The following is a 17,421-nucleotide window of genomic DNA, read 5'->3' as shown; positions in this document are numbered from 1 at the left end:
ATACAAATAAAGATAATGAAGAGAGAACATCGAATAAAAAATTGGATCCTACGACACATCAAAGAAATAATAGGAACAAATCTTATACGATCATTCATGGCATTATGTTGTTAGTAATAATAAACGAAAATAGGCAAAAATAAACGTCGTTAAGCAGATAAATAAGTAAAAAAACAGTTTTGAAAATAAGTAACAAAGAACGATACCCGACATATTAAAGAAAAAGGCTGCAATACCTTCAGAGAAGTGACCATTGTAATTCCGTGACTTATACCTTAAAACCGTAATCGTCCGGGATCACAAAGTCCCTATACAGAGGACTGTTAACAGGCTGCCCCTGATACCGACACAACCGAGCAGTATATTCATTCTCCGAAGATGGAGGCCAATCCACCTCCTTGGGCCACCAAGTAGGCCGGCGATGACCCTCGAAAGGGTACAGACGCATTGCAGTGGGAACCTTTGAAACTTACGAAGCAGAGCCAGAAGTAGAAGACCTCGCCTTACCGAAATCACCATCACTAGACGACAACGAATGCTTAGCACTCCGACGCGGATCAGACTTCGGACCGGCACCTTCGACGGAAGATTCACCGCTACCGTCCTGGACCGAAGAACTTTGAGTAATAGCGACGGAGGCCGAATCGACGACCATCTCTTCACCGTCATCACCACCGCCATCACCACCGCCAGACGCCGCTTCGAAATCACGAGGTGCCTTCCGGGGCCATAGAGGACAATCCCGGATTACGTGTCCCTGCTTCTGGCACTTAAAACACTTGAACTCCGGACACTGACGATATATATGCTCGGTAGAATAACATTTGTTACACACCTTGATTTGGGAATCATGCTTTACAGCGTTAAACTTCTCCCGACCGAGAGCATCGGCGACCCGTAAGCGATAAGGGAGCAAAGACAGCCCCTCAGGTAAAGTAACCCGCACAGTACGTAATCCATAATAAAACGAAGATTTTTTATGCCAGACAATCTTCCCCTTAATTTCGCAGCCAAGTGACGTAAGCTTAGATAAAACTGACTCATCCGTCACGAATTCCGGCAGATCATAAAAGGCGAAATTCACTGTCTTCGCAGAAACGCTTGATATTTCATAAACCTCACCATTGATATCTAATCCAGAGTCGATTACTCCAACGACATCGGCTACATTCTTCAGGGTTAGAATATAACCACCCTCATCACAGGCAACGAGAGAAGAAACGCAATCCAATCCAAAATTCGTGATAACGGCCGTAGAAACAACGTCAAAACTTGGTATATTTCGCTTAAAATCGATAAAAACAGACCGTTTGAGAGCTTCCATCCTGGGTAGAAACACCCAGGAGGGCTAACGAGAGTAAAAAATTAACAACTATTAAATTAAATTAACGAAAAATAACAGATAGTAAAAATAAAAAGGCAAAAAGCAAGCTTAGGCTTAGCGCGACGAAACACGGAGAGCAAAATCGAACGATCTGCACTCTCCGAAAGCTCAAACGCTCTCCCCAGACGAGTATTCTACCACTGAACCACCGACTCCTGTCAAACAATAATGCTTTTAGTAAAAAGGTAAAAATTATATTTAAATCGAATTCACAGCACGTCAGGAAGAGAGAATAGCGGCTTATTATCCTTTCGATTTTATTTTCGAGCTTCTTTAACAACAACACAATGCGTCGGCTGGGAATCGAACCCGGGTCACCCGCGTGGCACGCGAGTATTCTACCACTGAACCACCGACGCTTGTTACACGTTGATTCTTTTAGTAAAAAGGTAAAAAATTATATTTTAATCGAGTTCACACCATGCCGGGAAGAGAGAATAGCGCCCTTTTATCTTCACTTTCGATATTCTTTAATAACAATACAAATGCGTCGGCCGGGAATCGAACCCGAGTCACCCGCGTGGCAGGCGAGTATTCTACCACTGAACCACCGACTCCTGTCAAACAATAATGCTTTTAGTAAAAAGGTAAAAATTATATTTAAATCGAATTCACAGCACGTCAGGAAGAGAGAATAGCGGCTTATTATCCTTTCGATTTTATTTTCGAGCTTCTTTAACAACAACACAATGCGTCGGCTGGGAATCGAACCCGGGTCACCCGCGTGGCACGCGAGTATTCTACCACTGAACCACCGACGCTTGTTACACGTTGATTCTTTTAGTAAAAAGGTAAAAAATTATATTTTAATCGAGTTCACACCATGCCGGGAAGAGAGAATAGCGCCCTTTTATCTTCACTTTCGATATTCTTTAATAACAATACAAATGCGTCGGCCGGGAATCGAACCCGAGTCACCCGCGTGGCAGGCGAGTATTCTACCACTGAACCACCGACTCCTGTCAAACAATAATGCTTTTAGTAAAAAGGTAAAAATTATATTTAAATCGAATTCACAGCACGTCAGGAAGAGAGAATAGCGGCTTATTATCCTTTCGATTTTATTTTCGAGCTTCTTTAACAACAACACAATGCGTCGGCTGGGAATCGAACCCGGGTCACCCGCGTGGCACGCGAGTATTCTACCACTGAACCACCGACGCTTGTTACACGTTGATTCTTTTAGTAAAAAGGTAAAAAATTATATTTTAATCGAGTTCACACCATGCCGGGAAGAGAGAATAGCGCCCTTTTATCTTCACTTTCGATATTCTTTAATAACAATACAAATGCGTCGGCCGGGAATCGAACCCGAGTCACCCGCGTGGCAGGCGAGTATTCTACCACTGAACCACCGACTCCTGTCAAACAATAATGCTTTTAGTAAAAAGGTAAAAATTATATTTAAATCGAATTCACAGCACGTCAGGAAGAGAGAATAGCGGCTTATTATCCTTTCGATTTTATTTTCGAGCTTCTTTAACAACAACACAATGCGTCGGCTGGGAATCGAACCCGGGTCACCCGCGTGGCACGCGAGTATTCTACCACTGAACCACCGACGCTTGTTACACGTTGATTCTTTTAGTAAAAAGGTAAAAAATTATATTTTAATCGAGTTCACACCATGCCGGGAAGAGAGAATAGCGCCCTTTTATCTTCACTTTCGATATTCTTTAATAACAATACAAATGCGTCGGCCGGGAATCGAACCCGAGTCACCCGCGTGGCAGGCGAGTATTCTACCACTGAACCACCGACTCCTGTCAAACAATAATGCTTTTAGTAAAAAGGTAAAAATTATATTTAAATCGAATTCACAGCACGTCAGGAAGAGAGAATAGCGGCTTATTATCCTTTCGATTTTATTTTCGAGCTTCTTTAACAACAACACAATGCGTCGGCTGGGAATCGAACCCGGGTCACCCGCGTGGCACGCGAGTATTCTACCACTGAACCACCGACGCTTGTTACACGTTGATTCTTTTAGTAAAAAGGTAAAAAATTATATTTTAATCGAGTTCACACCATGCCGGGAAGAGAGAATAGCGCCCTTTTATCTTCACTTTCGATATTCTTTAATAACAATACAAATGCGTCGGCCGGGAATCGAACCCGAGTCACCCGCGTGGCAGGCGAGTATTCTACCACTGAACCACCGACTCCTGTCAAACAATAATGCTTTTAGTAAAAAGGTAAAAATTATATTTAAATCGAATTCACAGCACGTCAGGAAGAGAGAATAGCGGCTTATTATCCTTTCGATTTTATTTTCGAGCTTCTTTAACAACAACACAATGCGTCGGCTGGGAATCGAACCCGGGTCACCCGCGTGGCACGCGAGTATTCTACCACTGAACCACCGACGCTTGTTACACGTTGATTCTTTTAGTAAAAAGGTAAAAAATTATATTTTAATCGAGTTCACACCATGCCGGGAAGAGAGAATAGCGCCCTTTTATCTTCACTTTCGATATTCTTTAATAACAATACAAATGCGTCGGCCGGGAATCGAACCCGAGTCACCCGCGTGGCAGGCGAGTATTCTACCACTGAACCACCGACTCCTGTCAAACAATAATGCTTTTAGTAAAAAGGTAAAAATTATATTTAAATCGAATTCACAGCACGTCAGGAAGAGAGAATAGCGGCTTATTATCCTTTCGATTTTATTTTCGAGCTTCTTTAACAACAACACAATGCGTCGGCTGGGAATCGAACCCGGGTCACCCGCGTGGCACGCGAGTATTCTACCACTGAACCACCGACGCTTGTTACACGTTGATTCTTTTAGTAAAAAGGTAAAAAATTATATTTTAATCGAGTTCACACCATGCCGGGAAGAGAGAATAGCGCCCTTTTATCTTCACTTTCGATATTCTTTAATAACAATACAAATGCGTCGGCCGGGAATCGAACCCGAGTCACCCGCGTGGCAGGCGAGTATTCTACCACTGAACCACCGACTCCTGTCAAACAATAATGCTTTTAGTAAAAAGGTAAAAATTATATTTAAATCGAATTCACAGCACGTCAGGAAGAGAGAATAGCGGCTTATTATCCTTTCGATTTTATTTTCGAGCTTCTTTAACAACAACACAATGCGTCGGCTGGGAATCGAACCCGGGTCACCCGCGTGGCACGCGAGTATTCTACCACTGAACCACCGACGCTTGTTACACGTTGATTCTTTTAGTAAAAAGGTAAAAAATTATATTTTAATCGAGTTCACACCATGCCGGGAAGAGAGAATAGCGCCCTTTTATCTTCACTTTCGATATTCTTTAATAACAATACAAATGCGTCGGCCGGGAATCGAACCCGAGTCACCCGCGTGGCAGGCGAGTATTCTACCACTGAACCACCGACTCCTGTCAAACAATAATGCTTTTAGTAAAAAGGTAAAAATTATATTTAAATCGAATTCACAGCACGTCAGGAAGAGAGAATAGCGGCTTATTATCCTTTCGATTTTATTTTCGAGCTTCTTTAACAACAACACAATGCGTCGGCTGGGAATCGAACCCGGGTCACCCGCGTGGCACGCGAGTATTCTACCACTGAACCACCGACGCTTGTTACACGTTGATTCTTTTAGTAAAAAGGTAAAAAATTATATTTTAATCGAGTTCACACCATGCCGGGAAGAGAGAATAGCGCCCTTTTATCTTCACTTTCGATATTCTTTAATAACAATACAAATGCGTCGGCCGGGAATCGAACCCGAGTCACCCGCGTGGCAGGCGAGTATTCTACCACTGAACCACCGACTCCTGTCAAACAATAATGCTTTTAGTAAAAAGGTAAAAATTATATTTAAATCGAATTCACAGCACGTCAGGAAGAGAGAATAGCGGCTTATTATCCTTTCGATTTTATTTTCGAGCTTCTTTAACAACAACACAATGCGTCGGCTGGGAATCGAACCCGGGTCACCCGCGTGGCACGCGAGTATTCTACCACTGAACCACCGACGCTTGTTACACGTTGATTCTTTTAGTAAAAAGGTAAAAAATTATATTTTAATCGAGTTCACACCATGCCGGGAAGAGAGAATAGCGCCCTTTTATCTTCACTTTCGATATTCTTTAATAACAATACAAATGCGTCGGCCGGGAATCGAACCCGAGTCACCCGCGTGGCAGGCGAGTATTCTACCACTGAACCACCGACTCCTGTCAAACAATAATGCTTTTAGTAAAAAGGTAAAAATTATATTTAAATCGAATTCACAGCACGTCAGGAAGAGAGAATAGCGGCTTATTATCCTTTCGATTTTATTTTCGAGCTTCTTTAACAACAACACAATGCGTCGGCTGGGAATCGAACCCGGGTCACCCGCGTGGCACGCGAGTATTCTACCACTGAACCACCGACGCTTGTTACACGTTGATTCTTTTAGTAAAAAGGTAAAAAATTATATTTTAATCGAGTTCACACCATGCCGGGAAGAGAGAATAGCGCCCTTTTATCTTCACTTTCGATATTCTTTAATAACAATACAAATGCGTCGGCCGGGAATCGAACCCGAGTCACCCGCGTGGCAGGCGAGTATTCTACCACTGAACCACCGACTCCTGTCAAACAATAATGCTTTTAGTAAAAAGGTAAAAATTATATTTAAATCGAATTCACAGCACGTCAGGAAGAGAGAATAGCGGCTTATTATCCTTTCGATTTTATTTTCGAGCTTCTTTAACAACAACACAATGCGTCGGCTGGGAATCGAACCCGGGTCACCCGCGTGGCACGCGAGTATTCTACCACTGAACCACCGACGCTTGTTACACGTTGATTCTTTTAGTAAAAAGGTAAAAAATTATATTTTAATCGAGTTCACACCATGCCGGGAAGAGAGAATAGCGCCCTTTTATCTTCACTTTCGATATTCTTTAATAACAATACAAATGCGTCGGCCGGGAATCGAACCCGAGTCACCCGCGTGGCAGGCGAGTATTCTACCACTGAACCACCGACGCCTGTCAAACAATAATGCTTTTAGTAAAAAGGAAAAAAATTATATTTAAATCGAATTCATAGCACGCCAGGAAGAGAGAATAGCGGCTTATTATCCTTTTGATTTTATTTTCGAGCTTATTTTACAACAACACAATGCGTCGGCTGGGAATCGAACCCGGGTCACCCGCGTGGCGGTCGAGTATTCTACCACTGAATCACCGACGCCTGTCAAGCAATAATGCTTTTAGTAAAAAGGAAAAAAAAATATATTTTAATCGAATTCACAGCACACCAGGAAGAGAGAATAGCGGCTTATTATCATTTAGATTTTATTTTCGAGCTTCTTTAACAACAACACAACGCGTCAGCCGTTAATCGAACCGGGGTTACCCGCGGCAGGCGAGTATTCTACCACTTAACCACCGACGCCTGTCAAGCAATAATGCTTTTAATAAAAAGGTAAACAATTATATTTTAATCGAATGCACAGCAAGCTGGTAAGAGAGTATAGCCGCTATTTACCTTTTCGATTTCACTTTCGAGCTTATTTAACAACAACACAATGCGCCGGCTGGGAATCGAACCCGGGTCACCCGCGTGGCAGGCTAGTATTCTACCACTGAACCACCAACGCCTGTTAGCGTGTAATGCTTTTAGTAAAAAGGTAAAAATTATATTTAAATCGAATTCAAAGCACGCCGGGAAGAGCGAATAGCGGCTTTATATCTTTTCGATTTCACTTCAAATTCTTTAATAACAACACAATACGTCAGCCGGGAATCGAACCTGGGTCACCCGCGTGGCAGGCGAGTATTCTACCACAGAACCACCGCACCTGTCAAGCAACAACGCTTTTAGTAAAAAGGAAAAAAATTATATTTTAATTGAATTCACAGCACGCCAGAAAGAGAGAATAGCGGCTTATTATCATTTCGATTTTATTTTCGAGCTTCTTTAACAACAAAACAATGCGTCGGCCGGGAATCGAACCCAGGTCACCCGCGTGGCAGGCGAGTATTCAACCACTGAACCACCGACGCCTGTCAAGCATTTATGCTTTTAGTAAAAAGGAAAAAAAATATATTTTAATCGAATTCACAGCACGCCAGGAAGAGGGAATAGCGGCTTTTTATCATTTAGATTTTAATTTCAAGCTTCTTTAACAACAAAACAATGCGTCGGCCGGGAATCGAACCCAGGTCACCCGCGTGGCAGGCGAGTATTCAACCACTGAACCACCGACGCCTGTCAAGCATTTATGCTTTTAGTAAAAAGGAAAAAAAATATATTTTAATCGAATTCACAGCACGCCAGGAAGAGGGAATAGCGGCTTTTTATCATTTAGATTTTAATTTCAAGCTTCTTTAACAACAACACAATGCGTCGGCTGGGAATCGAACCCGGGTCACCCGCGTGGCACGCGAGTATTCTACCACTGAACCACCGACGCTTGTTACACGTTGATTCTTTTAGTAAAAAGGTAAAAAATTATATTTTAATCGAGTTCACACCATGCCGGGAAGAGAGAATAGCGCCCTTTTATCTTCACTTTCGATATTCTTTAATAACAATACAAATGCGTCGGCCGGGAATCGAACCCGGGTCACCCGCGTAGTAGACGAGTATTCTACCACTGAACCACCGACGCCTGTCAAACAATAATGCTTTTAGTAAATAGGTAAAAATTATATTTAAATCGAATTCACAGCACGGCAGGAAGAGAGAATAGCGGCTTTTTACCTTTTCGACTTCACTTTAAATACTTTAATACCAATACTATTCGTCGGCCGGTAATTGAACCCGGGTCATTCGCGTGGCATGCGAATATTCTACCACTGAACCACCGACGCTTGATTCAAGGTGATTCTTTTGGTGAAAAGGAAAAAAATAATATTTTGATCGTATTCACAGAACGCCGGGAAGAGAGAATAGCTTCTTTTTAGTTCCACATCTATACACTGAGAGAAATTTGTCTAGTTGAAACTACAGGAAATCCTGGCAACTGGAGTAATAATAATAATAATAATAATAATCAGCTAGGCTAATACCCAAGGCACCACCCTAGGCCTAAGTCATCGAGCGACTTTTAAAGCCTTTAATTCAGGTGGCCGGGTTACAATGCGTAGGAGGGTGGTGGCAAGCCCTGCAAGCCACGCGAGCCAACAACTCCCTACACTCACTATTACAGTTAACCTCAACAAGTTTTTATGGAAGGGGAAACCGAAGATCTCGGGGGAAAACCCCTTAAACCAGTGGGGAGTGAACTTGCAAACTCAACGCAGAAGGAGTTGTTCTGAGTTTTCACCCAGTGCCACAAGTTGGGATCGAACCCGGCTCCTCTTGCTGCGAGGCGAAAGTGCTAACCACTCCCCCACCCCAGGATTGTACTGTGTATTTGAAGTATTATCCTGTAAAATTGCGTTATATCTGATAATTTTTACAGGACAACCTCCTGTAATTTCCAATAAAACAAAATTGTAATTTTAGCACTATAGAAAAGCTGTTTTGTTAACCAAATATAAAGCTGCAAATTCTACAGGACGCTGATATTATATTTCACCGAAAACATCAGGTGGTTTTTATAGGTAAACATCTCGTAATTTCCACTAAACTGAAATTGCAATTTTAGCACAAAAAGCTGTTTCTTTAACCAAATATAAAGCTGCAAATTCTACAGGACGGTGTTTGTTTATTTCACGGCATTACGATTTTTTGAAACCCAACAGATGGCGGTAATATGGGGTAAATAAGAAGCGGGAATTTTACATATAAATATTTTGTTTCACCCTAAGCCTTAAAATATCATGTAATTATGAAAATATAACCAAGTACTTAATCATTTAAAACATTTTTAATTGTGAAAATATCACAAATTACTTGATCAATTAACATATTTGATTTTGACAATATTAAAAAAGTGAATAGAGTGAGTATTATCACAATATAACACAGCGCATGCTTGTACAAAATTTTAACTAGGAAATGCTTACTACAAATACGCTGAGGTTCGTCTAAATTCAAGGTAACTGGTTTATTTGCATTGTCATTAGGAATCTTCTTCAAAATTGTCGGTTCCCATTTTTCATTTTGAGGAAATTTGTGAAACTAACTTTAGTTAAAGCAGCGTCAGTTTGCTTTTTAGTCGACAAGCAATTTTTGATCAAATGAAATAAGCACACTAACTTGTCACTGACAGGACACTTGACTTTTTCCAATAAATTTCGCAAATGTCCCATATCTTTTCAAAATCTTATGGGAGTCATTGGACAGTTGTACGATAACTTTTCGATAAACTGGGAACCTTTTTTTTTCTATAAAACCAAAAATATTAAACAATTATTTACTAAAGAGAGAGGGATGGCGGCCCGGGGAGGCTGTGTTGGAGGGTGGGAATAAAAAAACTCGAGTTTAACAGAACTCTTACTTGACTTACGACTCCTATCTTTATGCCTATAATTGTTAATAATTTTATTTTGTAAAAAAAAAGTTTCCCAGTTTATTGAAAAGGTTATCAGACAAATGTTCAATGACCCCCTAAGATTTTGAAAAGTTATCAGACTAGTCCAATGCTTTTGCCCTGTGTTTATTTCAAACCCTGCATCCAAGTAAAGTCACTAGGTCTGTGTTGCCGACTTAATGCTGGAAACCACGGAATCAGGAACTAAAATAAGGATTTTCTGAACTGGCTTAAAAATAAAACTGATTACGGGTGAGCTGCTATGTAAATAGTAAAAGGTGGCGTTTAAGCAGACGTTACTGACAATACAAGTTTTAAAACCAATGCGGAAATTGATGGAAATATATTTTTTCCCTTTGAAGTTACTTTATTTAGTATTACATTACATCACAGAACAGTAAAGACTTTCAGAATTAAGTATTTTCGACTCTAGCAGAAGCTACACACGTAAGAAGTCGCGAAAAAACGAATATTTGAGATTCCGACACGTGCTTGTAACACTATAATAACATAAAGTATGAAGTCGCTTTTTTATTCACTATCGAAACGAGTCTAGGTTGTGCCTCGATGCTCAAGTCTTAGCGTCTGCTAAGAGGGTAAACTGTGTATCAATCGTCTGCTAGGACTTTTGCTCTCGTAGCATTAACTGCATAACCTATTTGTACCCACTCGATGTTTCTGACGACCGTCGAAATGAGGCACATAGTTAGTTTTTAGGTATAGCGAAAAGAGATACGCAACTCTATGGGGTGGCTGAGTGGTTAGCACTTTCACCTCGCAGCCGGGTTCGATCCCAGCTTGTGGCCCTGGGTGAAAATCCGGGACCAAAGTGCACTCCTTCCGCATAGAGTTTGCAAGTTCTCTCCCCACTGGTTTAAGGGGTTTTCCACCGAGATCTTCGGTTTCCCCTTTCCATAAAAACTTGCCGAGGTTAACGGTAATAGTAAGTGTAGGGAGCTGCACTGAGAGAAAAAAGCCCTGTTCAAATTACATGAAAGTGTTGGAAGCAGGGGATACCAAGACGTTTCTGTAAATATAACAGCTTATTCCGTATTATAATTTTACAAGTAATTTTATGTTAATTTAACATAGTAATAAAGTCTGTCAAATCAACATGAATAACAGTCTGGAGTACGTGAACCTTATACGTAATTTAATTGGCATATTAAAGTTGGTTTTACACATCCGTCGGTAGAAATTACTTTTTACATCTCAGTAAATTCGATAAGTAGCAAATAATTAAATCAACAAACATTATTGTAGAAAATACACTAACACGTTTAGTCAAATTTACGAATACGAAACTGAATTTTTGACGTGGTAGCTAGGAAAAAAACAGCTAATATGCAGGGCCGATCTCACATTTTCCAATAAGATGTAATTAAACGTTTATGCGCACAGACAATTCATTAAAATCCGGGGCTAAACGGGTCAAATCTCTCAGAGAGGCCCAATAATGCACATTTGCACAACTTGTTCTTGAGTTTTTAGAAATTAGCCTTATGTTGAGTTCTTTTTGGTTAGTATTTTTTAAAGTTTCACGCGTAGGGTTGATTTCTAGTATATAGCTAAGGTAGCCTAAGTAAAGAGACTATATTTCAAAATATAGCACGATTTTAATTTACATGTTTACGTAATTACTGATACACAGCTATTTCACTAGTAAAAATGATTTTGTTTAAAAAATAACAATAATGTCAGAAGACTTTGGTACAAAATTTTACATGTTTTACGAGGCAACTGGGTTTTCAGGTTAGCCTGATAGGTACTAATCTAATTGTGAGCCTCTCTGGTTCAAGAGAAATCGGGCACTGGCAGAGCCTTTAGCCTCTCTATAAACCAAAGTAAATAATCACGTAAGTAATATTTTACCGAATAGTTTATTGCTGTAAATCAATTCGACAAACGACTAAATATTAAAACGGTCGCTCTTTTCCGAAAGAAACTCTCGCTTAGGTTGTAAAAAATATCTCACGGTTTTATATTTATTCATTTTTCTTATTTATTTCTTACAATTTGCATGACGTTTTAATTAATATTTAATTAAAACCACGAGGCCGATAATGGATGAATATAACCACAAAACATATCATGACTCTATCATTAATAGATTTCAAAATAGAGTTTAGTCAATCCCTGCCTTGGGCAGTGCACCCAAAAATATAATTTTGGGCAATGTGGGAATCGAAAACATTTCCAAATCACTTCTTGGTCTGCAGGGTGAAGGATTATCAAAGAAATTACCATGCATTATGCATAATTAAATTGACGGGGTTCAGATGCTATTAACTAAGTAGATGAAGGGTGGTCGTACGGGGCGCACCCCCACAGCAATGAAACAATAAATAAAACTGTTTAAAAAATTTGTGTGCTGAAATAACCAGTTTTTCAAAAATACTGGCTCCGATGAATTATACGTTTGAGTTTTTAAATTGAAATTAATGGATTCCAGTATATCTACAGTGTCAGATACATTAGCGGATCCAGGCCATCAAGTAAGGAGGGGCGATCATGGGAATTCAAAAGTCGTCTGCTATTTCTTCACAAATTTAGTTGGCAGGTATTAAAGTAGATGGAGCGTGAAAATGTAACGTGGAGCTCTCATTTTCGTTTGCTTAAACAAAGTACTTTCTACAACTATTAAGTCTAGTATACTCTAGTCTCTTTAAATATATTTCAATAACTTCAAATGTTTTTTATGTTTTTTCAAGTATTTGCCCCCCTATGGATCCGCCCCTGGTCAGATATGCTCAATGTTTTTAAAGAACTTCAATGTTAATCTTACTGAAGCTAGCCGTTTAAGTACATATCTGTTATTCAAGTAAATTTTACATAATAAACTGTTAATTTTACACTCTCGATGTGTGTAATAAATACAGCTGCAAATATTCCTGAACATTTTTACAATGTCCTTCTGTACACTTTACAAGACCAACCCATTTTTATAGAATACAGGCCATTTATGTACTTATGTCCCTGTATAAAAAAAGGATACGTGTAATTTGTACAGTATTATTCTGTACTAGTTGTACACACACGTTTCATGTTCATATCTTCTGTTAAATTAAAGGATAACAGTAATTATCACAGGATTATCCTGTGCAAGTGATATACAGACGGTTCATGTAAAATTATCCTGTTAAAACTAGGGTTTTTTCTCTCAGTGTGACGGTTAGCTCGCGGGGCTTGAAGGGCCTTCCACCACCCTCCTACGCAATATAACCCGGCCACTGGTCAAAAGGCCTTATAAATCGCTAGATGACTTAAGCCTGTAGTGGTGCCTATAGGGTATTCGCTTAGCTGATTATTAACTCCTTCAAAACCTGTGCTATATTACCAGGAGTCAAAGCTATATCGCCACTGCACTTAATAAATTAATGCTTGTTTTATAGTCTTCCAACCTGTAAAACTGAATTAATGTAATTTACTGGAATGTATGTAGAATCGAGAGCACTGTTTTTGGGAAATGAACACTCTTGTAATTTTTTCAGGTTCTAAGATACAATAAAAACCGGTATTAATTTCAGTTTCACAACCTGTAAAATAATCATACTGGAATTCACTGCAATATTTACTGAAGCTTCCGGTGTTTTGAATAAACGGGCGGACCTGTGAATGTTACACGTTCCATATACAAACCTAAAAACCGTAATAAATACAGTTTGAAAACCTGCTAAACAATCTTACTGTAATCCATTGCAATATATACTGAAGCTTCCAGTGTTTTGAATAAACGGGCGCACCTGTGATTTTTACAGGTTCGATTTACATGACTAAAACCCGTTATAAATACAGTTTGACAACCTGTAAAGCAATCTTACTGGAATTTCCTGCAATATGTACCGAAGAAACCAGTGTTTCGTAAAAACATGTAACTCCTGCTATTCTTTCATGTGAACACTACAAAAAAACTGTACATTTTACAGCACTTTCCTGAATAAATAGTTTACAAGACATTTCTGTATTATTTTCCAGTTAAAACTACGAATTTTTTTCTCAGTGTATGTATATTATATGAAAAAGCTCAGCTGCGCTGAGAAAAAGGGGATATATAGCTAACCTTTTATCGTGTCACTACGGCCAAGAAGGAACAGGTATTAGATTAGATGTTTAGTAAGGTTTTAGGAGAGAACCAATGGCGTAGCGTGCATTTCTGCTACTCTGGTTCCAACCATGTTAAACCGTAAATTGGCCGACTTCCCCCACTATTTTCCAGGCCGCCTCTTTCCCTACCCTCCACGCTACGCTACTGGAGAAAACAAAACTTTCTCATGTTACGTTAAATTAGTTACACATTAATTTGTTTCCAAAGATTATTAAAACTCAATGAACGTCCCAACACCAACGTACAAAAAATGTCCTATTAGCATTACAGTTTTCGTTTTCGGGCTATATATGGCGGCCTTTTTCAAACCTAAACGGGTTTTACAATAAACATTTTAAGCATATACTTATATTCTATTAATTCAGATTTGAAATTAATGCAACAATTATAAATCCCAAAAAAAATCGACTTGTTATTATAAAAACTTAAGATAGGATAATGAAAAGCTAGAAGGTTGTGCAGGCGTATTAAAGTATATTATATCTTTAAACGTATCCAATTTTTCTCAGCTCATTAATAGTTACATTCTAGTACAAATTTCACTGAAATTGAGCTTTAAGTAGACATAAAAACACAACCAATTAAAGTAAATAATTTAGTAAAGGCCGCCATATATAGCCCGAAAACGAAAACTGTAATGCTAATAGGACATTTTTTGTACGTTGGTGTTGGGACGATCATTGAGTTTTAATAATCTTTGGAAACAAATTAATGTGTAACTTTTTTAACGTAACATGATAAAGTTTTGTTTTCTCCAGTAGCGTAGCGTGGATGGGGAGGGAAAGGGGCGGCCTGGAAAATAGTGGGGGAAGGCGGCAAATTTACGGTTTAACATGGATGGGCCCAGGGTAGCAGAAATGCACGCTACGCCATTGGTTCTCTCCTAAAACCTTACTAAACATCTAATCTAATACCTGTTCCTTCTTGGCCGTAGTGACACGATAAAAGGTTAGCTATAAATGCCCTTTTTCTCAGCGCAGCTGAGCTTTTTCATATTATATATGCCCCTTCTTCGAAACTATAAGGGAGTTACAGGGTGTCTTTATTTGATCGACCCAGGCATTTTTCTCAAAACCTATACCTTCTAGAAATGTGAAATTTTCAATATGTACTCTCTCGGTGGAGATCCTTATTATTTGTGAATTTCAGAAAAAACGTGAAATATTTCATGGTTTTAGAATTTGTAGTTTTTGAACGCTAGGTGGTAGACGAAAAGTTTCAATGAGTAAGTTGTAGAACATACTCGAAAACCTTTAATGGAGTTAGTATGGTCAAAATCGTACATTTTGTCACTGAAATAATAGGTCATGAAAAATAACAAGTTGGTACTACCCAAATGTTTTTACGCCTCATATTATTGAAATGATTTTCTGTGAAAAATGAACGAAATATATTTTGGTAATATTTGTTTGTATTATTTTGTTCGTAATTTTTAATTTAAACTAAACCTTACTACTTAAAGAACCAACTTGGAGCCCATAGCGAAAAAAGAAGGCGTATGACGCGTGAATGCAAATAACTTGCTACACGAAGAAAAAAATTACGTAAAATGTAATCTATGGAAAATAAAATAGCAATATTAAAAAAAAATCTCAAATGTTTTCCCTAATTAATTAAAGTTTCCCAGATACTTACACAATAAAATTACGTAAATATTTCAATTTAACAAATGGGGTAAATTGTAGTGAACCTGAGAATCCCTTTATAGGTAATCCTGCTCAACCGTCTATCTTAGGGGGCCATCCAATATCTTAAATAAATTACTTTTACTTAAAATATAGTATCTTTACTGTTTAAATAATAATGTATGTTGTACAAATGACCCGGCAGCCCTGCTAGACGCGCGCAAAGCGCTAGGTATTCGAATTTTTCAGCGAATATTATACTCAAACATGAAACCTACTGCATACAACGATAGAATGGTAACTAGTCGAGGCTTATTGTAAAATCTTTAACGAAAGTGTGTTCAATTTCAAGTTTCCATTCACAAGAATAACAAAATATCTACTCTTTCTGCGCCTCAATTTCATTAAAAATCTGAACAAACCCGTACCTTTCTAATAATCAAAGTACATAACTACAAAAGTGTGACAATCCCTGTACTAAAGGTTTAATGAATGCTCGACTCGAGATCGACCGGATAAAAAACTACTTGTTTCCTCTTTCTGGATCATTTTTAAATCTATGGTATTACATCATAGGTAGATGGCGATAGCATCTCCACAGATTGACGAAAAATCTAAAAATAAACTAACCGTTCATGAATTAAATTGTTGAGCAATACTTTCTCATAAAAAATAAAATAAAATGTGTTAAGTTTGTTTGAGCTATTAACAGTAACCGGTAACGCCAGTCATACAACCAATATATATCAACGGCCACACTTACTTGTTCCTTCTGGTGATACGTGCGAGTGGCCTTGAGAAAGTCTGAGATGTACACCTTTATAAACCCGCGGATTTATAATGTCCGAAGCAGTGGCGTAGCCAGAGGGGGGCACAGGGGGCACGTGCCCCCCAAACGTAGAGTTGTATGTACAATGTTTTTATTTTTTGTTTTATTTTATTACATTGTGTGCCCTCCCCGAAACCAAATCCTGGCTACGCCACTGGTTGGAAGTGGCGGGAGTCCGTATACGCTGCCAAAAAACCTTAATTAGAATAAAAATTAAGCAACATAATTGCAAGTTTTAGGACGAGTGAGCAACGAGTTGAGCTAGTTTCTTGGCGAGCGAGCGAGCAACGAGTCAATATAGTTTGTTGAAGAGCGAGTAACGAGTCGAGCTAGTTTGTTGACGAACGAGCCACGAGTCGAGCTAGTTCGTTGACGAGCGAGCAACGAGTCGAGATAGTTTATAGACGATCGAGCAACGAGTCGAGCTAGTTTGTTGACGAGTGAGCAACGAGTCGCGCGAGTTTCTTCACGAGCGAAACGAACCACAATCTAAAAATTTCACCGCTGAATGTATAAACCTTTTTCTGAAAATATAAATTATTATCATCTTTTCCGTATGCTATGTGAGGCATTCAGGACCGGACTATAGGGGGAGGGGGACCATGTGGTTGCTAAGCGATAATCATGAATGGTGATGAATATGTTTACAACTGCCCTTAATTTTAAGCCCAGACAATAAACAGTATTAACAACATAACATTATTAACATAAATTTAAGTATTTATGCCATTGGTATATCTTGACTTGAAACGAAAAGAGACGCAGTGAAAAGTTGCCTTAAGGTTCATTCCCACTATCCAAGTTTAGTGGACTAGTTAGCCTGACTTATTTGGAATTCACACTATTCAACGGACACGGTCACATTACCCGCCCTGTTCGTCTAACCAAAATCTTTGAAGTTGTCAGTTGACTTTGTCAGCTTCGAGCGAGGCCGGTTTCGAGCGAGCTATACACGAGTCGAGATCGGTGAGCTAAAATGTCACCCGAGCCGAGCTTGAGCCGAGTCACTTTTCTTTTAGCCTATGTCGAACCGACTCATAAATTAGTTGAGCGCATATCGAG

General features: G+C 39.2%; 28 non-coding genes across 28 annotated transcripts; all 28 read right to left on the bottom strand.

The window, feature by feature from the left end:
• Window positions 1-1,672: 1,672 nt before the first annotated feature.
• TRNAG-GCC (transfer RNA glycine (anticodon GCC)) lies at window positions 1,673-1,743 on the bottom strand. The gene has a single exon. It is a non-coding gene; the product is annotated as a tRNA-Gly (tRNA).
• A 127-nt stretch (window positions 1,744-1,870) lies between these two features.
• Window positions 1,871-1,941, bottom strand: TRNAG-GCC (transfer RNA glycine (anticodon GCC)). Its single transcript has one exon. It is a non-coding gene; the product is annotated as a tRNA-Gly (tRNA).
• A 133-nt stretch (window positions 1,942-2,074) lies between these two features.
• TRNAG-GCC (transfer RNA glycine (anticodon GCC)) lies at window positions 2,075-2,145 on the bottom strand. Its single transcript has one exon. It is a non-coding gene; the product is annotated as a tRNA-Gly (tRNA).
• A 127-nt stretch (window positions 2,146-2,272) lies between these two features.
• Window positions 2,273-2,343, bottom strand: TRNAG-GCC (transfer RNA glycine (anticodon GCC)). Its single transcript has one exon. It is a non-coding gene; the product is annotated as a tRNA-Gly (tRNA).
• Window positions 2,344-2,476: 133 nt separating this feature from the next.
• TRNAG-GCC (transfer RNA glycine (anticodon GCC)) lies at window positions 2,477-2,547 on the bottom strand. The gene has a single exon. It is a non-coding gene; the product is annotated as a tRNA-Gly (tRNA).
• A 127-nt stretch (window positions 2,548-2,674) lies between these two features.
• Window positions 2,675-2,745, bottom strand: TRNAG-GCC (transfer RNA glycine (anticodon GCC)). Its single transcript has one exon. It is a non-coding gene; the product is annotated as a tRNA-Gly (tRNA).
• A 133-nt stretch (window positions 2,746-2,878) lies between these two features.
• TRNAG-GCC (transfer RNA glycine (anticodon GCC)) lies at window positions 2,879-2,949 on the bottom strand. Its single transcript has one exon. It is a non-coding gene; the product is annotated as a tRNA-Gly (tRNA).
• A 127-nt stretch (window positions 2,950-3,076) lies between these two features.
• TRNAG-GCC (transfer RNA glycine (anticodon GCC)) lies at window positions 3,077-3,147 on the bottom strand. The gene has a single exon. It is a non-coding gene; the product is annotated as a tRNA-Gly (tRNA).
• A 133-nt stretch (window positions 3,148-3,280) lies between these two features.
• Window positions 3,281-3,351, bottom strand: TRNAG-GCC (transfer RNA glycine (anticodon GCC)). Its single transcript has one exon. It is a non-coding gene; the product is annotated as a tRNA-Gly (tRNA).
• Window positions 3,352-3,478: 127 nt separating this feature from the next.
• Window positions 3,479-3,549, bottom strand: TRNAG-GCC (transfer RNA glycine (anticodon GCC)). Its single transcript has one exon. It is a non-coding gene; the product is annotated as a tRNA-Gly (tRNA).
• A 133-nt stretch (window positions 3,550-3,682) lies between these two features.
• On the bottom strand, window positions 3,683-3,753 carry TRNAG-GCC (transfer RNA glycine (anticodon GCC)). Its single transcript has one exon. It is a non-coding gene; the product is annotated as a tRNA-Gly (tRNA).
• Window positions 3,754-3,880: 127 nt separating this feature from the next.
• TRNAG-GCC (transfer RNA glycine (anticodon GCC)) lies at window positions 3,881-3,951 on the bottom strand. Its single transcript has one exon. It is a non-coding gene; the product is annotated as a tRNA-Gly (tRNA).
• Window positions 3,952-4,084: 133 nt separating this feature from the next.
• Window positions 4,085-4,155, bottom strand: TRNAG-GCC (transfer RNA glycine (anticodon GCC)). The gene has a single exon. It is a non-coding gene; the product is annotated as a tRNA-Gly (tRNA).
• A 127-nt stretch (window positions 4,156-4,282) lies between these two features.
• Window positions 4,283-4,353, bottom strand: TRNAG-GCC (transfer RNA glycine (anticodon GCC)). Its single transcript has one exon. It is a non-coding gene; the product is annotated as a tRNA-Gly (tRNA).
• A 133-nt stretch (window positions 4,354-4,486) lies between these two features.
• Window positions 4,487-4,557, bottom strand: TRNAG-GCC (transfer RNA glycine (anticodon GCC)). Its single transcript has one exon. It is a non-coding gene; the product is annotated as a tRNA-Gly (tRNA).
• A 127-nt stretch (window positions 4,558-4,684) lies between these two features.
• Window positions 4,685-4,755, bottom strand: TRNAG-GCC (transfer RNA glycine (anticodon GCC)). Its single transcript has one exon. It is a non-coding gene; the product is annotated as a tRNA-Gly (tRNA).
• Window positions 4,756-4,888: 133 nt separating this feature from the next.
• Window positions 4,889-4,959, bottom strand: TRNAG-GCC (transfer RNA glycine (anticodon GCC)). Its single transcript has one exon. It is a non-coding gene; the product is annotated as a tRNA-Gly (tRNA).
• A 127-nt stretch (window positions 4,960-5,086) lies between these two features.
• On the bottom strand, window positions 5,087-5,157 carry TRNAG-GCC (transfer RNA glycine (anticodon GCC)). Its single transcript has one exon. It is a non-coding gene; the product is annotated as a tRNA-Gly (tRNA).
• Window positions 5,158-5,290: 133 nt separating this feature from the next.
• On the bottom strand, window positions 5,291-5,361 carry TRNAG-GCC (transfer RNA glycine (anticodon GCC)). The gene has a single exon. It is a non-coding gene; the product is annotated as a tRNA-Gly (tRNA).
• A 127-nt stretch (window positions 5,362-5,488) lies between these two features.
• On the bottom strand, window positions 5,489-5,559 carry TRNAG-GCC (transfer RNA glycine (anticodon GCC)). Its single transcript has one exon. It is a non-coding gene; the product is annotated as a tRNA-Gly (tRNA).
• A 133-nt stretch (window positions 5,560-5,692) lies between these two features.
• On the bottom strand, window positions 5,693-5,763 carry TRNAG-GCC (transfer RNA glycine (anticodon GCC)). The gene has a single exon. It is a non-coding gene; the product is annotated as a tRNA-Gly (tRNA).
• A 127-nt stretch (window positions 5,764-5,890) lies between these two features.
• On the bottom strand, window positions 5,891-5,961 carry TRNAG-GCC (transfer RNA glycine (anticodon GCC)). Its single transcript has one exon. It is a non-coding gene; the product is annotated as a tRNA-Gly (tRNA).
• Window positions 5,962-6,094: 133 nt separating this feature from the next.
• TRNAG-GCC (transfer RNA glycine (anticodon GCC)) lies at window positions 6,095-6,165 on the bottom strand. Its single transcript has one exon. It is a non-coding gene; the product is annotated as a tRNA-Gly (tRNA).
• A 127-nt stretch (window positions 6,166-6,292) lies between these two features.
• Window positions 6,293-6,363, bottom strand: TRNAG-GCC (transfer RNA glycine (anticodon GCC)). Its single transcript has one exon. It is a non-coding gene; the product is annotated as a tRNA-Gly (tRNA).
• Window positions 6,364-7,312: 949 nt separating this feature from the next.
• TRNAG-GCC (transfer RNA glycine (anticodon GCC)) lies at window positions 7,313-7,383 on the bottom strand. The gene has a single exon. It is a non-coding gene; the product is annotated as a tRNA-Gly (tRNA).
• A 134-nt stretch (window positions 7,384-7,517) lies between these two features.
• TRNAG-GCC (transfer RNA glycine (anticodon GCC)) lies at window positions 7,518-7,588 on the bottom strand. Its single transcript has one exon. It is a non-coding gene; the product is annotated as a tRNA-Gly (tRNA).
• A 134-nt stretch (window positions 7,589-7,722) lies between these two features.
• On the bottom strand, window positions 7,723-7,793 carry TRNAG-GCC (transfer RNA glycine (anticodon GCC)). Its single transcript has one exon. It is a non-coding gene; the product is annotated as a tRNA-Gly (tRNA).
• A 127-nt stretch (window positions 7,794-7,920) lies between these two features.
• Window positions 7,921-7,991, bottom strand: TRNAS-ACU (transfer RNA serine (anticodon ACU)). Its single transcript has one exon. It is a non-coding gene; the product is annotated as a tRNA-Ser (tRNA).
• Window positions 7,992-17,421: the final 9,430 nt, after the last annotated feature.

This window comes from Leiobunum rupestre, chromosome 6 (genome assembly GCF_980474605.1).
Source record: "Leiobunum rupestre chromosome 6, qqLeiRupe1.1.hap1, whole genome shotgun sequence".
NCBI lineage: Eukaryota > Metazoa > Arthropoda > Arachnida > Opiliones > Sclerosomatidae > Leiobunum > Leiobunum rupestre.
The sequence above is the reverse complement of the archived record's forward strand: the minus strand, read 5'-3'. Positions and strand labels throughout refer to the sequence as shown.